This window comes from Octodon degus, unplaced genomic scaffold (assembly GCF_000260255.1).
Source record: "Octodon degus isolate 3935 unplaced genomic scaffold, OctDeg1.0 scaffold00118, whole genome shotgun sequence".
NCBI lineage: Eukaryota > Metazoa > Chordata > Mammalia > Rodentia > Octodontidae > Octodon > Octodon degus.
Window position 1 is genome coordinate 5,428,333 of NW_004524694.1, and position 6,701 is coordinate 5,435,033.

Sequence of the window (6,701 nt, forward strand, 5' to 3'; positions counted from 1 at the left end):
GATGTACCAATTCTGGGGCCATCACTTAGATGGCATTAAAAGCACTTGCTCCAAAAATTAAACAGCGTCATGCGACTTCTGTGACCACGTTCTGGGATCTGCGTTCATTGTATCTCCCTTGACAGAAAGACTTGTTCCCCAGGCCCTGCTCCTACGTCCTCCTTCATTCTTTACTAACTGGGTTTCCAGGACCGAGCCCCGCTATAGTGCCCATGTATACATCTGATTTCCTTACTCCTCTCTTTCTCTAATTATTGACCTATGAGGGTGCAGCTCTGCTGCCCTCACATATCTAACAGTCTGTACCAACTACAAATGAGCAAGAACATGCTAATCCTAATTAATCTGCAAATCCCTGTGTGATTCATCACTTTTAAAGCTTCACCCACAGTCAGGCAAGGTGCCCCACATTGGTAATCCCAGCACTCCAGGAGGCAGACACAAGAAGACTGAACATAAGATCCCAGCTTGTGTAATTTATCAACTTAGTAAGACCTCATCTGGAAATTAAAAGGAAAATATAAAAGTAAAGCACAACAACAACAACAAAAATGAAGATGAAGATATAGATCTGTGCATAAGCTCTGGGTCTAATCCTTTAATCAAAAAAGCAAAATAACACAGCAACAACAAAAAGCTCAAACAAGTTGAAAAAGCTTTCTACTCCTTTCTCAAGATTCAAATTTTAAAAAATGAATAAGCAAACAAACACTGCACTATTCCCTGCTCACACATAGTGAATAGGCTTCTTGTTTTACCGGGAAAATAAAACAAATGAAATGTTGCCACATCTAGCTGTTACAGAGCTCCAAGACCACTTGCATTTTACCAGGTAACAGGCCTGCCTGTATTGGGTGGATTAGCCCTTCTGGTCCCCAACTGCACATTCAGCCACAGGACATATTCCATCGTTTTCTCCTAGTCACATAGTCAACCATTGTAATCATTTCCTTTGCCCTGTTCCTCATCATCACATACATTCTGGTGTCCTTAGAACACAAATAAAATCATTGACTACTTTGGACTGTAGATCAATAATCACAACCATTTCTCTGGAAATAGTAGTGGAGATGCAGCACTCAGTTCTCTAGGCATTTTTAGATGCATCCCAGGTGTGCATTCCAGCTCCTCTCCTCATAGTCGCTGCTACCCACGGCCTATCCCTACTGATCGTCCCTTTTCAAAATACTTTCTGCACTTGCTTTTCAAGAAATTATACTCTAAAGGTTCCCTTCCACCTTCCTCATACTCAATGGTGTCTCAGGATCGTCTTCTGGATGCTGCTCTGAATCTTAATGGTGGAACACTCAGAGCTCAGTTTCCTATATTCCCTTTGTCCTCTTATGCTCATGCCTCTGCGATCTCTAGGTCCTCTACCAGATGGATGGCTTCAAGTTTAATACCCTAGGCATGGCCAAATAGCTCAGGGGATAAAAGTGCCTGCAAGCAGGCACAGGGGCTGGGGGTTTGATGCCCAGGCCTGCCATGCTGGCCCTGCCACCTGGGCACTCTGAGACAGCAATTGAGACTGGGCAAGGTGGTGGATCACTATGAGTCCAATCTAGTCGCAGGACCCTTAACACCCCGTAGACCCTTCCCTAAAATAAAAAAACAGTTAATACCCTCAGTGTGACTGCAGACCCAATCTCGATTCCCAGCGTGTAGCCGATGCAGTCTATACAATTTGACTTCTAAAAACATATGCTGGTTTTAATATAGCTAAAACAGATTTTAATATTTTTCACACAAAATCTGTTCCTTTATACTGTTTCCCTCCTTAGAAAATGATAACAAAATATAGCTCTATTGGACTTCAGGTACTGAGTCCTGATTTTCTTTCCTTCCTCAGATTTGGTACAAATACATATCCTGTTTTAACGTGAAATTATTTCCTAAACTCAATTATTTTTTGTCATCTTCACAATTACCTACCACCTGATACCACCTTCTGCCTGAACTTATACTAATTATTTTTAAAGTTTGCTTCCTTGCTGTCCTTGTGTTGTGTTAGTCTATTTACTAACTTTTCTTCATGTCAGCAAGGATGAAAAAAAAAGCAAGCTGGATAGGATCGCGTCACACTGTGGGTGATGTCAAACCCAAACGCAGAGCCTCAGACATGACCATTGTCTAATTTAAGTTCTTATTGATATTGCTCATCTAATAATGATGTTGCCATTCTTTCTTCTTAAATATACTAAGCATTTTCCTTATTTAGCCCTTTCCTAGGGCTGTTTAGCTAGCCTAGCCTGATGTTTTACAAATTCTACAGTATCAGTTCCTTTTAACTCATGCTTTATTCACCTCATACTTAAACCTTGTTACCCTGAAGAGCTTTACATAGGCTGTATATATTCTTGGCCAATTCTCTGTCTCTGTCTCTGTCTCTGTCTCTGTCTCTGTCTCTCTCTCTCCCCTTCTTTCTCAAATTCTAATTGGCATTGAACAGCAAATTCATTCTAACCCAAGAAAGAGAGGAAGAGGTAGGATGCGCTGTGCAGGGCAGGATTTACTGCACAGGACCTGCCAAGCCTCATCGCTACCCTCTTGGGCACACTCTCATCTCACATTTGCTTTTGAGAGCAAGGTTCTGGCATGCGCACTGCCAAGGCAGCAGACTTAGCGGCGTCCAGTGCAGTGCTCTGAGGAGAGCAAGAAGACTGTGCCTAGCCGACTTTAAACGGAGGTCAGGTGACAGAAAACAGAGGACTGCATCTTTTGCAAATGGGGAGAGGAGGAAGAGAGACAGAGAGGGGACGGAGAGGGTGGGACAGAAAGGGATGAAAAAGGATTAAGCTACCTGCACATGTACTAACTGCCCAGGAGGAAGGTCAGCATCATGTGCTGAAAAAAATGTACTGATAGAAAATAAAAATTAGAAAAGGATAACTTCAAAAGAGCAAGCAAATGAAATGGAGTAGTGTGAGTGTGTGTGTGTGTGTGTGTGTGTGTGTGTGCGTGTGTGTGTGCTTGCGTGCGTGTGCTTGCGTGTGTGTGTGTGTGTTTGTCTTGTGCACCCACACACGTGTACCCTCACACACACACACACCTGTGGACCCCGGGCAGTGTGAAGATGAGGGGGGAGCAGCCCAGGAGTATGCTCCTACAGATACACAGGGGCTCGCGAGGCCTCATTTCTCTGCTGGCGCCCAGAGCTATGCACCTAGATTTTTCCTTCTATTGGCATCTCCAGAAGTGGCCGGTAAGAGCAGTGGGTCACCTGAAACTGCAACCGGACTTGCCACAATGAGAAAGCAAAGCAGCTAGAAAATATCAGCGTCCCTCTTAGAATCCCTCTTATAACAGCATCCATAGTTTCTTATGGGGAACACGGGACAAAATACTTCCCATGCTTGCAGGCTAATTTTTTGCCATATTTTCAGAAAAATAGTGTGTTACCATTCCAGTGGAAAAAGAAAGATGACTTAGAGAAATGATTAGTGCAATTATCAAAGAAAGTAGGAGTATTCATGGGCTTCTTTGAAGAGAATTTATAATTCATGGAAACTAAATTTAGGCTGGAATTTTTCAGTTGCAAGATATGTCTTTGAAAGAAAATTTAGTTAGTAGTCAAAGGTTCTTGAAACATAGACCCTTGAAATAATAATATTTAATTCAAAGTTTTTATGGATTCTAAAAATTTGATAGCTGGGAATACCAACAACCATACTGATGCATCTAAGTATCAAGGAGGCAAACTTCTATGGCACTGGTGACATGCTTTATTATATTAAGTGATAAATAATTGAGGGACTGGAAAATGTGTCTATAGAGTTAATAAGGAGTTCTCTTTTTTATCAGCCAAAATGTAATGTATAAATGTCTTTCAATGGTAAAATGATCACAGAAAAAAACGTTAAATCATGTCCAAACTATAATGAGCTATATGGACTTCCCGTGAAAAGATAATGCTTTAATAAAGCAATTTCATCTCTACCTGGAGGCAAAAAGAAGTGAACATTTTCTAGATTTAAATTTAAACATTAGGCTCATTCAACTGGGCAATGGAAATGCCCACAGCATCCTGGATTGGTGTGAAAATTTGAAAATATGTGTTTGTTATGGTCCTCTTCTTCTATGAAGATGTTATTATTAAATCTAGTTTTCAAAAGAAATAAACGTAGTGTTTTATAGCTGCATTCTGAGACAGAAATGACACCTGTAGTGGATCTTGTTTGGACTCGGTAAAAGGTGCAGCATTAGAAACATTATTTAAATAATATTTTTAAAAACTTGCCCAAAATAAAGCTAGCCTGATAGCACATGCCTGTGGTCCCAATAACAAGGAGGCTGAGGCAGGAGGAGTGTGTATTTGATTCCAGTTTATTCTATATGCCAAAATTGCATTTAGCCTGAGGGCTGTAGTGACAGCCTGCCTCAAAAACCAACCAAACAAAACTGTAGTCTACATTCATGTGCATAATTTCATTAGTTTTAGTATAAATTTGAAATGCCCAGGTTGTTAAAAACAAAATAATGTGGTTTTTTTTTTTTTTTTAATTTTTAGGGGAGGGTCTACAGGATGTTCAGGATCTTACTACCGATCACACTAGTAGTGATCCACCTATTTACAGCCTCCCAAGAGCTGGGATTATAGGTACATGCCACCATGACCTCAGCATGCCCCAAGGGCAGGGGTGGCACAGAGGGCCTGGGAATTGAACCACTAGCCCCTGCTCCTGCTTGCAGGTGCTTTAATCCACTGTGCTATTTGGCTGACCCTAAAAATAAAATAATATGGATGAAGCAAAATATTAAAGAGTGTCATTAATGCTTGGCTATTTTCACTCCCCAGATTAAAGGAGTCAATAGAAAAAAATACAGTTTATAGATCTGTTTCTATGGCTTCAGGGATAGAAAATTAAAAGATAACATAACTGGTCTTTATTATTAAAAGTATCTATGGCTCATATACCCATATAGTGCAGATTTACGTGCAATTAACAATCCAGATGGGCTTATTATGGTTGGCATAAAAATATTTTATTTTATGGAAAATTATATATGTTATGGGCTCATGAAGCATTTTATTTATTTTAATAAATCTCCTTGGTTTAAACAGGGTCTGGTTAGGCTACAACTGTGTCAAGTGTCTCAGAGAAGAAAGTAGGTAAATTGTGTATCATGTTTCTTTTCAAGATTTTTGTTCACTTAGGGGGTTCTGGGGCCCGCACGGCATGCAGTGCCAGGGACGGAACTTGTATCCTGGTGCTTGCCAGGGAGGCACTTATACTGCTAAGCTATCTCCCCAGCCTCTATTTCATTTGATAGAATTTCATAGCTTTTTTCCATATATGCCCACGGCATCCAAGATTTTCTTTCCTATCTTTTTTGGTATTATTTGTCAGGAATTTATACTAAGTTGAAAGATAAATGAGAACAGTTTTCATATTTATTTTTCTCACAATTGTGTCAACAGAGAACACCACACTGTATAAATCTAAATTGTACTATATGTTAATTAAACTAAAAAATGTGCACTTGTTCTGGATGTCTAGAATAATCAGAGTTAGAAAGAGAAACCAGAATGCCACAAAAGAAATCAGTGATCATGAAGGTAAAAGGGAAGAAAAATAGGTAATTAGTGTTTTGGTGAAAACAGAATTTCAGTTTAGGATTATGAAAGTGCCCGTGATGGCCCTACAACTATGTGAATGTGCTTAATAAAAAAAATTCCATATCAAACTGACTAAAATACTATCAAAATTATATAAAAATATTTGAAGTGCAAGAAAAACTTTCCATGTGCCCATGAGGATTTTTGCTTTTTTTGAAATCTTACATATAGTTTCTCATTGACAAATAACCTATACTTCTTAATAACCTCTGATTAATGAATGACTTCTACTTGATGTAATTTTGTACAATAAGGACACAAATACAGTCATGTAAGCCCCACATAGTCATTCAGAGAACACATAAATAGGAAGATACACAAAGGGTAAGACCCCATGAGCAGATACATGGTCATGATACACTCAGCCTTGTTTCATAGCTATCTATTTTTTAAAGAGAGTGAAAGATAATTTAAGAAATAAATGGCATTGAATTTCAAAAATACCACAATATGAATTTAGCAAAGGCTGTCATGTTGCATACTGCTGCCTTCAAAGTAGTTGTTCATATTATCAAATATAAGCATGCAAAACTGGTAAAACATATTAAGCATTAATTATTCCTTTCAATACACCAATAGAAATTATCAGTACAATTATCTTAACTATTGTATATATATATATACACACATATATATGCATATATATATATATATATATATATATTCCCTTTTTCTTTATCTCCTCCTGTCATTCTTCCCAATTGCACTTTCCTTTTGAGCAGTTTCTTTTTCTTTCACAATGTCTACTGCATCTTTCATATTTATTTACAGCTCTTTTTATGTCCTAGAGATACGGGAATCTTGGAGTTTGATGTATTCTACTATGTCAACACAAAGCACGTTGTTCTGTCTGGCCTTTGCATTTTCCTAAAGCTGGATTTGAAACAAGGTACTGCTCTAAATTCACTTTGTCTCACAGGTTTCTTTTAATTTGTATGATAAGCACAAATTGCATATATTTGTCTGCAGAAGATGGTACATGGGTGTGTATATGCCTTTGAAAAGACTAAATGGAGCAAATACAGTTGTAAGTGCTTTATCTCACATAATTAGCATTTTGTGGCAAGAACACTATGTCATTGTC